Raw genomic sequence first — 16460 nt, 5'->3', positions numbered from 1 at the left:
TTTAGTACATATATTTAATTGTACAACTTTAATATTTGAATTATGAACATAGGAAATGTCGTACTCGGACGACGAAAGTCTCCCGGGGGAGTGCGACTGGTGCCACAATGACCGAGGTCTGTGCGACAGGCCTCACCTGGACGAAGATCGGCGCTTCAGCATTAAGCTCGAGGAGACATTCGATGTTGAAATGGTACGCAACGACGACAAGTGTTTTTTTGTAATTAAGCACAACTTCAACTATTTCAACGTGTAATTTTCATCTTTTACAATTCGACTAGCTTATCGCATGCCATGCAAGACGCTATGTCTTGGAGAGGATGGGTTTTGAAGACCATGAAAGTTTGGAAACAAAGAAAATTCACCTAAGTACTCATCATGGTATGGATTTTGAAGTAAATCTGTTTAATTCTGAGAGCGTAATCCATTTTGGTTGCCCAAATTGGGAAGCACTTTGCAAGATATATGGTTTTTATGAGGATATGCTTGTCACCATGGATCTTGATGATCCTGACATCGAGCAAAACAATATGGACATTTGGGTCCTTGTTGATACGCTTCCAATTCTACCGCTATGTGAGTTTCTCAAACATAGTTATTAGCTAATTTATATTGTTTATTTCAAAATAGTTGACAACTTATTTCCATTGACAGCTTATTTTCATTGTTCAAACAATGTGCGGAAGATGGTAGACAAAACCCACTACACCGATGGCTCTGAGTTAACTTATCAGGAGAAAAATCATCTGGTCGCATTTTGTACTGATCTTGAGAATTACAATATCTATTATAAAACTCCTCCACATTATGGTGAATACGTGCCACTAGTGCACGTGTTGAACTACGGTAACATCCATGGAGATGCCATGGTAAGATTTTTTTACTATTACGACATCCGTGCATCTTTTGCATAAATTCTTTTGAAACTTAACTACATTGCTAACTACGAAGTTATTACTATGTTTTTCAACAGACAATCCTGAATGATTGTGTGCCTCATCTGATGTATCAGAATGGTCCCCTTGATGTTTTGAACATACAGCCAGGTCATCCTACGAATCTCACCTGTTCATATCGGATTTCTAAAAGAAGTGGAGACATGAAAATCAAAGAATGGAAAAAATGTATGGACAGTCGTAAGGAGGTTCTTGGAAGCAAAAGGAAGCGAAGCGCAAGAATTGGAGACAGGATGATCTCCATTCTCCATAATGGAGAGTCAGGGCCTATATTGTTTTATGCTATTTTACCTTAAAGAGGGTATTTAGGTCCTACCTAATACTGATGATCATGTGCTAAGAACAATTATGTTGGGTTGGTTCGATGACTATGAGGATGATGATCGTATGACTTGTTATTAATAACGAGTAGAAGTTTTATGATGATGATTAGTAGGACTTGTTATTATGATTATGCATGATGCGAGCATGAAGAGTTATTATATATCAGTGGGTGAAATGAACATGGATTGGACGGATTGAAGTGAAGGCAACATGTGCTGCATGTTGATACGTCTCCAACGTATCTATAATTTATGAAGTATTCATGCTATTATATTATCCATCTTGGATGTTTAATGGGCTTTACTATGCACTTTTATATTATTTTTGGGACTAACTTATTAACCCAGAGTCCAGTGCCAGTTTCTGTTTTTCTCCTTGTTTCAGTGTTTCGCAGAAAAGGAATATCAAACGGAGTCCAAACGGAATGAAACCTTCGGGAGAGTTATTTTTGGAACGGAAGCAATCCAGAAGACTTGGAGTGTACGTAAGGGAAGCAACGAGGAAGGCACGAGGCAGGGGGCGCGCCCACCCCCCTTGGGCGCGCCCTCCACCCTCGTGGGCCCCTCGTGGCTTCCCTGACCGACTTCTTTCGCCTATATATATATATATCCATATACCCTAAAACCATCGGGGAACAGAATAGATCGGGAGTTCCGCCGCCGCAAGCCTCTGTAGCCACCGAAAACCAATCTAGACCTGTTCCGGCACCCTGCCGGAGGGGGGGGGGATCCCTCTCCGGTGGCAATCTTCATCATCCCGGCGCTCTCCATGACGAGGAGGGAGTAGTTCACCCTCGGGGCTGAGGGTATGTACCAGTAGCTATGTGTTTGATCTCTCTCTCTCTCTCATTCTTGATTCGGCACGATCTTGATGTATCGCGAGCTTTGCTATTATAGTTGGATCTTATGATGTTTCTCCCCCGCTACTCTCTTGTAATGGATTGAGTTTTCCCTTTGAAGTTATCTTATCGGATTGAGTCTTTAAGGATTTGAGAACACTTGATGTATGTCTTGCATGTGCTTATCTGTGGTGACAATGGGATATCACGTGATCTACTTGATGTATGTTTTGGTGATCAACTTGCGGGTTCCGTGACCTCGTGAACTTATGCATAGGGGTTGGCACACGTTTTCGTCTTGACTCTCCGGTAGAAACTTTGGGGCACTCTTTGAAGTACTTTGTGTTGGTTTGAATAGATGAATCTGAGATTGTGTGATGCATATCGTATAATCATACCCACGAATACTTGAGGTGACATTGGAGTATCTAGGTGACATTAGGGTTTTGGTTGATTTGTGTCTTAAGGTGTTATTCTAGTACGAACTCTTGAATAGATCGATCCGAAAGAATAACTTTGAGGTGGTTTCGTACCCTACAATAATCTATTCATTTGTTCTCCGCTATTAGTGACTTTGGAGTGACTCTTTGGTGCATGTTGAGGGATAGTTATATGATCCTGTTATGTTATTATTGTTGAGAGAACTTGCACTAGTGAAAGTATGAACCCTAGGCCTTGTTTGAACGCATTGCAATACCGTTTGTGCTCACTTTTATCATTAGTTACCTTGCTGGTTTTATATTTTCAGATTACAAATACTCATATCTATCATCCATATTGCACTTGTATCACCATCTCTGCGCCGAACTAGTGCACCTATACAATTTACCATTGTATTGGGTTTGTTGGGGACACAAGAGACTCTTTGTTATTTGGTTGCAGGGTTGTTTGAGAGAGACCATCTTCAACCTACACCTCCCATGGATTGATAAACCTTAGGTCATCCACTTGAGGGAAATTTTCTACTGTCCTACAAACCTCTGCACTTGGAGGCCCAACAACGTCTACAAGAAGAAGGTTGCGTAGTAGACATCAAGCTCTTTTCTGGCGCCGTTGCCGGGGAGGTGAGTGCTTGAAGGTATATCTTTAGATCTTGCAATCGAATCTTTTTGTTTCTTGTTTTATCACTAGTTAGTCAATAAAAGAAAACTACCAAAAAATGGAATTAAGTTTGCCACATACGCTTCACCTTTTTAATATCTTTCGTGAAAATGATGGAAAGGAAAATTGTGCTCAAGTGCTAGAAGAAGAAGTCTATAAAATGTTTGGCACTAAATCTTTGAATGATGAGCATGATTGCAATGTTGTTGGTATGAACTCTTTGAATATCCATAGTACTAATGATGATTGCACTAGTCATGATGAAAATATCTCTTATAAGCATGTCAACTTTTGTGGAATACACAGAGTTTGCAAGTACACACCAATTAGGGAAGATAGATTTTGCAAGAGGCATAAGTACTTAGAAACTAAATGGTTGCAAGAAAGGCTAGATGTTTGTGCTGAAAATTTAAAGTTTCTTAGCCGTACTTGTGAACTTTGCAATGAACATGGTCATTTAACTATCCGATGCAAACTGTTTCATGATCTAATCGTTTCCAAAAATTGTGATTACTTGATTTCCCTTGCACATCATAATGAACTTAGTTTTCTTATGGGCTATGAAGAAATGAAACGTATAACTAACTATCTTCCAGTATTTGCCCGTGATAACCTTCTTGATTTTGATCTAGAGGAAATTTATATGTATTGTGCAGTGAATTGCATTGAAAATCCTTATATTGCCAATTACATAAAGAAAAGAAAGCAAATAGAAGATGAAGAGAACACTAATGAAAGGGAAGAGACTTCCCAATATCGTCCTATTATTTCTTATGATGAATCAGGTAACGAGGAGGAGCTTTCTATTCAACAAATCTCATCAATAAGGAGCTCAAAAAAGAGGGATAAACCCGCACATGATGTGAAGAAGAAAAAGAAAAAACGGAGAAGCAAAGGTAAAAAGGTATCCCTCCCAAATGATGTTGCTCCTACTACTCATTGTGATGATGATAATTGCTATACTATTGGTGGTATCCATACTATTAATAATGAGAGTGATTATGCTTATGATATGAAAAGGCCCAAGCTTGGGGATGCTATGTTTGATGAGGATGACACATTTGAGAATATATTTGCTGAAATTAATGTTTGTCCCAAGCTTGGGGATGCTACGTTTAATGAAGATAATATTTTTAGCGTCCCAATTTTTGATATGCAAAGTTGTTATGATGATAGCATGCCTTCTACCTATGATGATTATATTGATGAAAGTGGGTTTGGAAGAGTGTCAACTTTAGGAAGTAATGATCCCACTATTTTGGAGGATGTTGAATCTTATAATATTTATGAAAGTGGATTTGGAGAGGTCATGACTTTATTTAGTGATGAGTCCACTATCTTGGAAGAGGTTTCAATCGATTATGATGAGAACAAAGTTGCTACTTATGATGATTATTGTGATGAAACTTATGCTATAAAAAGTAGTGATGATTATATTTATAAAACTTGTCATGATTATGATTACCCTTTTTCTGAACATTACTCATTTAATGTGGAAACAATTTATAGTATCGAGTCTCTTATGATACTCTCACTATTCCGAATGAGAAGAATTTTGCTTATGTGGAGAGTAGTAAATTTTCTATGCAAGTAGATCATGAAAAGAATGCTTTAGGTGCTGGTTATATTGTTGAATTCATTCATGATGCTACTGAAAATTATTATGAGGGAGGAATGTATGCTTGTAGGAATTGCAATAATATCAAGTTTCCTCTCTATGTGCTTAAAATCTTGAAGTTATGCTTGTTTTACCTTCCTATGCAAGTTGATTCTTGTTCCCATAAGTTGTTTGCTCACAAAATCCCTATGCATAGGAAGTGGGTTAGACTTAAATGTGCTATTCATATTCTTTATGATGCTCTCTTTATGTTTCAATTCTTATCTTTTATGTGAGCATTGTTGAAATCATCATGCCAAGCTAGGGGCGTTAAACGTTAGCGCTTGTTGGGAGGCAACCCAAATTTATTTTAGTTTCTTGCTTTTTGGTTCTGTTTAGGAATAAATAATCCATCTAGCTTCAGTTTAGATGTGGTTTTGTGTTTTAATTAGTGTTTGTGCCAAGTAGAACCTTTGGGAAGACTTGGGTGAAGTCTTTATGATCATGCTGTAAAAAACAGAAACTTTAGCGCTCACGAGATTAGCTAAAACGTTTTACTGGAGAGTTCTATTTAGTTGATTCTTTTTGCAGATGATTACTAGACAAATTCCTCAGGTCCACCAATTTATTTTAGAATTTTTGGAGTTCCAGAAGTATACGTTTGATACAGATTACTACAGACTGTTCTGTTTTTGACAGATTCTATTTTCTATGTGTTGTTCGCTTATTTTGATGAATCTATGAGTAATATCGGAGGGTATGAACCATAGAGAAGTTGGAATACAGTAGATATTACACCAACATGAATTTAGAATGAATTCACAACAGTACCTAAGTGGTGATTTATTTTCTTATACTAACGGAGCTTACGAGTTTTCTGTTAAGTTTTGTGTTGTGAAGTTTTCAAGTTTTGGGTAAAGATTCGATGGACTATGGAATAAGGAGTGGCAAGAGCCTAAGCTTTGGGATGCCCAAGGCACCCCAACGTAATATTCAAGGACAACCAAGAGCCTAAGCTTGGGGATGCCCCGGAAGGCTGAGTTTGCAGGTGACCCAAGGAACGTATGGTTTGGTTTAAGCGCGGATGGCATTAATCCTTTCGGGGAGCAGAGCAGCAATCACAGCACCTGGCCCGTGACTCTATGTATGTATAACCTTCCTCCTTGGATGTGCATGAAGCAGAAGTTCATTATGATGCCAGTTCTCATCCAAGGCCCTAAGCAACCCGGCAACGACATCGATGTGTACCTAAGGCCATTAGTTGGAGAACTTTTACAGCTGTGGAATAGAAACTGTGTACGTGTGTGGGATGAGCACAAACAGGAGGAATTTAACCTGCACGCGTTGCTGTTTGTAACCATCAACGATTGGCCCGCTCTCAGTAACCTTTCAGGATAGACAAACAAGGGATACCACGCATGCACGCACTGTTTAGCTGACACCGAAAGTATATACCTGGACAAATGCAGGAAGAATGTGTATCTGGGCCATCGTCGATTTCTTCCGACCAACCATCAATGTCGAAAGAAAGGCAAGCATTTCAATGGCGAGCAGATCACCGGAAGAAGCCCGCCATGCGTACCGGTGATCACGTACTTGCTATGGTCAATGATTTACACGTAATCTTTGGAAAGGGTCCCGGCGGACTATCTGTTCCGAATGACGCTGAGGGACGCGCACCCATGTGGAAGAAGAAATCTATATTTTGGGACCTACCCTACTGGAAAGACCTAGAGGTTCGCTCTTCAATCGACGTGATGCACGTGACGAAGAACCTTTGCGTGAACCTGCTAGGCTTCTTGGGCGTGTATGGGAAGACAAAAGATACACCGGAGGCACGGGAGGACCTGCAACGTTTGCACGAAAAAGACGGCATGCCTCCAAAGCAGTATGAAGGTCCTGCTAGCTACGCTCTTACCAAAGAAGAGAAGGAAATCTTCTTTGAATGCCTGCTCAGTATGAAGGTCCCGACTGGCTTCTCGTCGAATATAAAGGGAATCATAAATATGCCAGAGAAAAAGTCCCAGAACCTAAAGTCTCATGACTGCCACGTGATTATGACACAACTGCTTCCGGTTGCAGTGAGGGGGCTTCTACCGGAAAACGTCCGATTAGCCATTGTGAAGCTATGTGCATTCCTCAATACAATCTCTCAGAAGGTGATCGATCCAGAAATCATACCAAGGCACAGGAGTGATATGGCGCAATGTCTTGTCAGTTTCGAGCTGGTGTTCCCACCATCCTTCTTCAATATCATGACGCACGTCCTAGTTCATCTAGTTGATGAGATTGTCATTCTGGCCCCGTATTTCTACACAATATGTTCCCCTTTGAGAGGTTCATGGGAGTCCTAAAGAAATATGTCCGTAACCGCGCTATGCCAGAAGGAAGCATCTCCATGGGCTATCAAACAGAGGATGTAGTTGGATTTTGTGTTGACTTCATTCCTGGCCTTAATAAGATTGGTCTCCCTAAATCGTGGTATGAGGGGAGACTGACTGGAAAAGGCACGCTTGGAGGGGACTCAATAATATGCAGGGACGGGCATTCTTGGTCTGAAGCACACTACACAGTTCTACAGAACTCTACCTTGGTGACCCCGTATGTCGATGAACACAAGAACAGTCTGTGCTCCAAACACCCGGAGCAGTGTGACGACTGGATTACATGTGAACACATCAGGACTTTTGGCAGTTGGTTGGAAACACGTCTCAGAGGTGACACCAGTGTTTGTGATGAGCTGTATGTTGGGAATCGTAGCATAATTTAAAATTTTCCTACGCTCACCAAGATGCATCTATGGAGTCTACTAGCAATGAGGGGAAAGGAGTGCATCTACATACCCTTGTAGATCGCGAGCGGAAGCGTTCCAATGAACGTGGATGACGGAGTCGTACTCGCCGTGATCCAAATCACCGATGACCGAGTGCCGAACGGACGGCACCTCCTCGTTCAACACACGTACGGTGCAGCGACGTCTCCTCCTTCTTGATCCAGCAAGGGGGGAGGAGAGGTTGATGGAGATCCAACAGCACGACAGCGTGGTGGTGGATGTAGCGGGTCTCCGGCAGGGCTTCGCCAAGCTTCTGCGAGAGAGAGAGAGAGAGAGGTGTTGCAGGGGGGAGGGAGGCGCCCAAGGCTGTAGGTTGCTGCCCTCCCTCCCCCCCTTTATATAGGCCCCCTTGGGAGGGGGGGGGGGCGGCCAAAACCCATCTAGGGTTGGGGGGCAGCGGCCAAGGGGTGGAAAGGGGTGCCTTGCCCCCCAAGGCAAGGGGGAAGCTCCCCCTAGGGTTCCCAACCCTAGGCGCATGGGGGGAGGCCCAAGGGGGGCGCCCCAGCCCACTAAGGGCTGGTTCCCTTCCACTTTCAGGCCATGGGGCCCTCCGGGACAGGTGGCCCCACCCGGTGGACCCCCGGGACCCTTCCGGTGGTCCCGGTACAATACCGGTAACCCCCGAAACTTTCCCAGTGGCCGAAACTTGACTTCCTATATATAATTCTTCACCTCCGGACCATTCCGGAACCTCTCGTGACGTCCGGGATCTCATCCGGGACTCCGAACAACTTTCGGGTTTCCGCATACATATATCTCTACAACCCTAGCGTCACCGGACCTTAAGTGTGTAGACCCTACGGGTTCGGGAGACATGCAGACATGACCGAGACGCCTCTCCGGTCAATAACCAACAGCGGGATCTGGATACCCATGTTGGCTCCCACATGTTCCACGATGATCTCATCGGATTAACCATGGTGTCGAGGATTCAATCAATCCGTATGCAATTCCCTTTGTCAATCGGTATGTTACTTGCCCGAGATTCGATCGTCGGTATCCCAATACCTTGTTCAATCTCGTTACCGGCAAGTCTCTTTACTCGTACCGCAATGCATGATCCCGTGACTAACGCCTTAGTCACATTGAGCTCATTATGATGATGCATTACCGAGTGGGCCCAGAGATACCTCTCCGTCACACGGAGTGACAAATCCCAGTCTTGATCCGTGCCAACCCAACAGACACTTTCGGAGATACCCGTAATGCACCTTTATAGTCACCCAGTTACGTTGTGACGTTTGGCACACGCAAAGCACTCCTACGGTATCCGGGAGTTGCACGATCTCATGGTCTAAGGAAAAGATACTTGACATTGGAAAAGCTCTAGCAAACGAAACTACACGATCTTTTATGCTATGCTTAGGATTGGGTCTTGTCCATCACATCATTCTCCTAATGATGTGATCCCGTTATCAATGACATCCAATGTCCATAGTCAGGAAACCATGACTATCTGTTGATCAACGAGCTAGTCAACTAGAGGCTTACTAGGGACACTTTGTGGTCTATGTATTCACACATGTATTACGATTTCCGGACAATACAATTATAGCATGAACAATAGACAATTACCATGAACAAAGAAATATAATAATAACCATTTATTATTGCCTCTAGGGCATATTTCCAACAGTCTCCCACTTGCACTAGAGTCAATAATCTAGTTACATTGTGATGAATCGAACACCCATTGCGTCCTGGTGTTGATCATGTTTTGCCCTAGGGAGAGGTTTAGTCAACGGATCTGCTACATTCAGGTCCGTGTGTACTTTACAAATATCTATGTCTCCATTTTGAACACTTTCACGAATGGAGTTGAAGCGACGCTTGATATGCCTGGTCTTCCTGTGAAACCTGGGCTCCTTCGCAAGGGCAATAGCTCCAGTGTTGTCACAGAAGAGAGTCATTGGGCCCGACGCATTGGGAATCACCCCTAGGTCGGTAATGAACTCCTTCATCCAGACTGCTTCCTGTGCTGCCTCCGAGGCTGCCATGTACTCCGCTTCACATGTAGATCCCGCCACGACGCTTTGCTTGCAACTGCACCAGCTTACTGCTCCTCCATTCAAAATATACACGTATCCAGTCTGTGACTTCGAGTCATCCAGATCTGTGTCGAAGCTAGCGTCGACGTAACCCTTTACAACGAGCTCTTCGTCACCTCCATAAATGAGAAACATATCCTTAGTCCTCTTCAGGTACTTCAGGATATTCTTGACCGCTGTCCAGTGTTCCTTGCCGGGATTACTTTGGTACCTTCCTACCAAACTTACGACAAGGTTTACATCAGGTCTGGTACACAGCATGGCATACATAATAGACCCTATGGCCGAGGCATAGGGGATGACACTCATCTCTTCTATATCTTCTGCCGTGATCGGGCATTGAGCCGTGCTCAATTGCACACCTTGCAATACAGGCAAGAACCCCTTCTTGGACTGATCCATACTGAACTTCTTCAATATCTTGTCAAGGTATGTACTCTGTGAAAGACCAATGAGGCGTCTTGATCTATCTCTATAGATCTTGATGGCTAATATATAAGCAGCTTCTCCAAGGTCCTTCATTGAAAAACACTTATTCAAATAGGCCTTTATACTTTCCAAGAATTCTATATCATTTCCCATCAATAGTATGTCATCCACATATAATATGAGAAATGCTACGGAGCTCCCACTCACTTTCTTGTAAAGACAGGCTTCTCCATAAGTCTGTGTAAATCCAAACGCTTTGATCATCTCATCAAAGCGAATGTTCCAACTCCGAGATGCTTGCACCAGCCCATAGATTGAACGCTGGAGCTTGCATACTTTGTTAGCATTCTTAGGATCGACAAAACCTTCCGGCTGCATCATATAAAACTCTTCCTTAAGGAAGCCGTTAAGGAATGCCGTTTTGACGTCATCTGCCATATCTCATAATCATAGTATGCGGCAATTGCTAACATGATTCGGACGGACTTCAGCTTCGCTACGGGTGAGAAAGTCTCATCGTAGTCAACCCCTTGAACTTGTCGATAACCCTTAGCGGCAAGTCGAGCTTTGTAGATGGTCACATTACCACCCGCGTCCGTCTTCTTCTTAAAGATCCATTTGTTTTCTATGGCTCGCCGCTCATCGGGCAAGTCAGTCAAAGTCCATACTTTGTTTTCATACATGGATTATATCTCGGATTTCATGGCTTCTAGCCATTTGTCGAAATCCGGGCCCGCCATCACTTCTTCATAGTTCGAAGGTTCACCGTTGTCTAACAACATGATTTCCAGGACAGGGTTGCCGTACCACTCTGGTGCGGAACGTGTCCTTGTGGACCTACGAAGTTCAGTAACTTGATCCGAAGCTTCATGATCATCATCATTAACTTCCTCCCCAGTCGGTGTAGGCACCACAGGAACATTTTCCCGCGCTGCGCTACTTTCCGGTTCGGAAGGGGTGACTATCACCTCATCAAGTTCCACTTTCCTCCCACTCAATTCTTTCGAGAGAAACTCCTTCTCCAGAAAGGACCCGTTCTTGGCAAGGAAGATCTTGCCTTCGGATCTGAGGTAGAAGGTATACCCAATAGTTTCCTTAGGGTATCCTATGAAGACGCATTTTTCCGATTTGGGTTCGAGCTTTTCAGGTTGAAGTTTCTTGACATAAGCATCGCATCCCCAAACTTTTAGAAACGACAGCTTAGGTTTCTTCCCAAACCATAATTCATACGGTGTCGTCTCAACGGAGCCCTATTTAAAGTGAATGCGGCAGTCTCTAAAGCATAACCCCAAAATGAGAGCGGTAAATCGGTAAGAGACATCATAGATCGCACCATATCCAATAGAGTGCGATTACGACGTTCGGACACACCATTTCTCTGAGGTGTTCCAGGCGGCGTGAGTTGTGAAACTATTCCACATTTCCTTAAGTGTGCACCAAACTCGTGACTTAAATATTCTCCACCACGATCTGATCGTAGGAATTTTATTCTCCTGTCACGTTGATTCTCAACCTCACTCTGAAATTCTTTGAACTTTTCAAAGGTTTCAGACTTGTGTTTCATCAGGTAGACATATCCATATCTACTTAAATCATCAGTGAGAGTGAGAACATAACGATATCCTCCGCGAGCCTCAACACTCATTGGGCCACACACATCGGTATGTATGATTTCCAATAAGTTGGTTGCTCGCTCCATTGTTCCGGAGAACGGAGTCTTGGTCATCTTACCCATGAGGCATGGTTCGCACGTGTCAAATGATTCGTAATCAAGAGACTCCAAAAGTCCATCTGCATGGAGCTTCTTCATGCGCTTGACACCAATGTGACCAAGGCGGCAGTGCCACAAGTATGTGGGACTATCGTTATCAACTTTACATCTTTTGGTATTCACACTATGAACATGTGTAACATCACGTTCGAGATTCATCAAAAATAAACCATTGACCAGCGGGGCATGACCATAAAACATATCTCTCAAATAAATAGAACAACCATTATTCTCGGATTTAAATGAGTAGCCATCTCGAATTAAACGAGATCCAGACACAATGTTCATGCTCAAAGCTGGCACTAAATAACAATTATTGAGGTTTAAAACTAATCCCGTGGGTAGATGCAGAGGTAGCGTGCCGACGGCGATCACATCGACCTTGGATGGTCCATTTTGAACATAGAAAAAGTCTGGAGTTCAAATAAGTTCAAAAAAGGTTGAAAGTTTCTATTTCTGTTCAAAACATTAAAAGCAAAAAGATTTTTCTAAGAATTTATGCAACTAAAAGCAAAAGGAATCAACTAAAAATCTTTTATAAACCTATAGTATTTTTGAAACTAAAATTATATAAAATTTATGCAACTAAAATTATCTAACAATTTTCTGTTCAAAACGAGTGAATAGCATAAAACGACCACAATTCGCGTTAGGGTTCCAAAAAACTACCGGAAATTTGTTTGTGACTAATACCTACCACTTTTGACGTCAGCTGTCTCAAAAAACCCAAATGGGCGAGTGGTTAACATGTGATCAGGTTTATGACAGCTGGGGTCCGCTCGTAAGATAACAGTTCGTTTGACAGTTTGTTTGACCGTTAACTTACATGTGGGGCCTACATGCCAGTGTCTCTTCCACATATTCAAATAAAAAAAATCTTCCATACCTCAATTAGAAATCAGGTCCCTGAAAATAAAATAAAAAGCAATCGGGTCCCTGAAAAATAAAATAAAAAGCAATCAGGTCCCCGCCGGCGAGCTCGTCGCCGGAGCTGATGTGGGCATCGGCCGGCCTTCAGCGGCGCCGTCGATGCTGCTCTGCTACATGCGGCGGATCTCTAGGCCGTCGCTCCTGCCCTGCTGCACGCGGCAGAGCTCGAGGGCTCCCTGCTGCCGGCTGCGGGCGAGGCAGCCATGGCGAGCTCGCCTCGAGGCGTTGCAGATGGGGCAGGCACGGCGGCCGTCGGACGTGAACAAGGCGAACTCGGCCTTAGTTGAAGGAGGCCAGCAGGACGTGAGGGAGTCAGCCGAGCTTCGCCGGAGATGGGGCCGGGCGGCGCACATGCCATAGGAGGTGAGCTATGGGGAGGAGGGAGGAGGCGTGGGTGGTGGAGCTGCTCGCCGGCTGCCTCCGCGCCCGTGGAGGTGGCCAACTGCAGCCCGTCTCCGTGGCCGGCCGTGAGCGGCGGCTGGCCGTGAGCCTTGCCATACGCCGGCTGCGAGCATTGCCGCACACTGGGCGACCTCCCACGCATGTCTTCCGGCGGCCGAGGAGAGAGGTAGGTTGGGGAGGGTGGTCGCCGGGTTGGGAGGTGAGAGGGCCGTCACCGGGTCGGGAGCAGAGGAAAGAGAGAGATCAGGGGAGGGGAGAGGCGAGGGGAGGAGAGAAGAAAGAGAAGAAGATGAAGCTTACAGGTGGGCCTCACATGTAAGTTAACGGTCAAACTAAACAGTCAAACAAACGGTTTGTTTAGGAGCGGGCCCGACTTGTCATAATTCAGATCAATTTTGAATCACATGGTGATTTGGGTTTTTTGAGACAGCCGACGTCAAAAGTGGTAGGTATTAGTCACAAACAAATTTCCGGTAGTTTTCTGGAACCCTAACGCGAATTGTGGTAGTTTTATGCTATTTACTCGTTCAAAACATTAAAAGCAAAAATAATTTTCATAAAGAAATTTTTTGCTAGAAACTTTAATAGCAAACTAAATAACAAAATCTGTTTTTCATTAAAACAGATTTTAAAATAACCTAAAATTACCAAATTGAGTATAATGATATAACACAGTAATATTAAATAGTAGGAAAAAATCACTCAAAAATCAAATTTGAAAACTAATGGCACTAACAGAAAGTTTATAATTTTTGTGACCTAAAAGCAAATAGAATTAAAAAAAGAAAGCAAAAAAAAAGAAAATAAATAATGCAAAAAACAAAACAAAAAAACTGGAAAAAAATGCCGCCTACTGGGCCACCACGGCCTGAATATGACTAGAAACCTAACCAAGCAGGTGGGCCAGGATTCAGGCCCGCAGAAGGCCGAGTAGGCCCACAGGCATGTACAGAGGGGTTAGGCCCATAAGCCTGCTTTAGAGAGGAGCTCGACAGCTCAGGCGCACCGGACCTTATAAACAGGTGCGGCTCTCTCTCAGCTAGCGAGGTGGGACTAAACTCCCACCACCACGCGGCTGTGCAAGGCCGTTGGTCCCGGTTCGTGGCACCAACCAGGATTAAAGGGGTGCATTGGTACCGGTTCATGGCACCAACCGGGACCAATGCCCCCCTTTAGTCCCGGTTGGTGCCACCAACCGGGACTAAAGGGGGCATTGGTCCCGGTTGGTGCCATGAACTAGGACCAATGCTCCGTCTATATAAGGCAACACTTGTGAAAATTTTCATTCAGTTCGTCTTCCCCGCCCTGACGCCGCCGCCAGGCTGCCCCTCCGCCTCGCCGTCGCCGTCGTCGCCCTGCCTCCGACGCCGCCCCCGCCCCGTCCCGACGCCGTCCCCGCCCCGCGCCACCCCTGCCCCGACAGCGCCGGCCCTGCCTCCTCGTCGCCGTCGCCGCGCCCGCTGTGAGCGCCGCCTCGATCCCCTCCTCCTCCTCCCCCCTGGACTGGCCCCTGCCGCTGCCGCCGCGCCCCCTATGATTTTTTCTTCAGATTATATGTATATGTGTGATTATATGTATGTGTGTATATATGATTATATGTCCTGTTTTTTCAGATTTTTTATTTAGGTTGTTAGTAGATATCGATTTTAGGTTAGTGTAGAGGAAAAAGTAAAATAAGGAAAAGGAAGAAAAGAGGAAGAAGGAAGAAGGAAGAAGAAGAAAAATAAGGAGAGGAAAAAGGAAAATAAGAAGAGGAAGAAGGAGAAGAAGAAGGAGAAGAAGAGGAGAGGAAGAAGAGGAGAAATAAATAAGAAGAGGAAAAAAGAAGAATAAAAAAGAGGAGAAGAAGAAAGGAATAGAGGAGAAGAAGAAAAAATAAGAAGAGGAAAAAAGAAGAATAAAAAAGAGGATATTTTTCTATTTTTTCTTCTTCTCCTCTATTCCTTTCTTCTTCTCATCTTTTTTTCTTCTTTTTTTCTTCGATCTTCTCCTCTCTATTCCTTTCTTCTTCTCCTCTTTTTTTCTTCTTCTTCCTCTTCTTATTTTTTATCGGGTATGTCGTTGTCGATATACCCCCTCCCTGATAACTTCGACATGAGGGGGGGGGTCGATAAATAATAGAACTAGTTAAACTAGTTTTTTTAGTAAGTACTACTTTATTTTATTTATAGTAAGTGCTTAGTAGTTGAACTAGTTGATTTAATAAAACTACTTTATTTTACTATAGAAGTAGTTTATTTTTAGTAAGTACTACTTTATTTTATTTATAGTAAGTGCTTAGTAGTTGAACTAGTTGATTTAATAAAACTACTTTATTTTACTATATATAGAAGTAGTTTATTTTTAGTAAGTACTACTTTATTTTATTTATAGTAAGTGCTTAGTAGTTGAACTAGTTGATTTAATAAAACTACTTTATTTTACTATAGAAGTAGTTTATTTTTAGCAAGAAAATTAATAGTTCCGGCAAATTTCAGGCGCTCGATATGTCCTTTTTTAGAAAGATAATTAAATGATATTTTGGGTTGACTTTAAGTCTGTCGAGTCTCCACCATATATGAGAGGACGAAGCATCCCGACTATTGTCGTGGGGGTAGCTTCTCTTTCGTTCCCGTGTGCTAGACAATTTGGTGTAATGCACCCGGGAACGAAAGGAGGAGCTACCATCACCGACGGTCGCAAATGTCAGAGAGGAATCAGTGAGGGAGAGTCTCCACCATATATATATGAGAGGACGAAGAATCCTGACTGTTGTCGTGGGGGTAGCTTCTCCTTCGTTCCCGTGTGCTAGACAATTTGGTGTAATGCACTCGGGAATGAAAGGAGGAGCTACCATCACCGACGGTCGAATATATACACCACGTGAGCTGAGAGTTTTCAAGAAAAGACTCGACAGACCGATAGTCAACCTGTGATGAATAATAATGATCTAATTTAGGTATTTAGTACATATATTTAATTGTACAAGTTTAATATTTGAATTATGAACATAGGAAATGTCGTACTCGGACGACGAAAGTCTCCCGGGGGAGTGCGACTAGTGCCACAACGACCGAGGTCTGTGCGACAGGCCTCACCTGCACGAAGATCGGCGCTTCATCATTAAGCTCGAGGAGACCTTCGATGTTGAAACGGTACGCAACGACGACAAGTGTTTTTTTTCGTAATTAAGCACAACTTCAACTATTTCAACGTGTAATTTTCATCTTTTACAATTCGACTAGCTTATCG

At 43.5% G+C, this 16460-nt stretch overlaps 1 pseudogene; it reads left to right on the top strand.

The window, feature by feature from the left end:
• LOC141028210 (uncharacterized) overlaps positions 1-13187 on the top strand; it is a 31003-nt pseudogene extending 17816 nt beyond the window's left edge.
• Positions 13188-16460: the final 3273 nt, after the last annotated feature.

Source organism: Aegilops tauschii, unplaced genomic scaffold, assembly GCF_002575655.3.
Source record: "Aegilops tauschii subsp. strangulata cultivar AL8/78 unplaced genomic scaffold, Aet v6.0 Super-Scaffold_285, whole genome shotgun sequence".
NCBI lineage: Eukaryota > Viridiplantae > Streptophyta > Magnoliopsida > Poales > Poaceae > Aegilops > Aegilops tauschii.
This window is presented reverse-complemented; position numbering and strand designations above follow the sequence as displayed.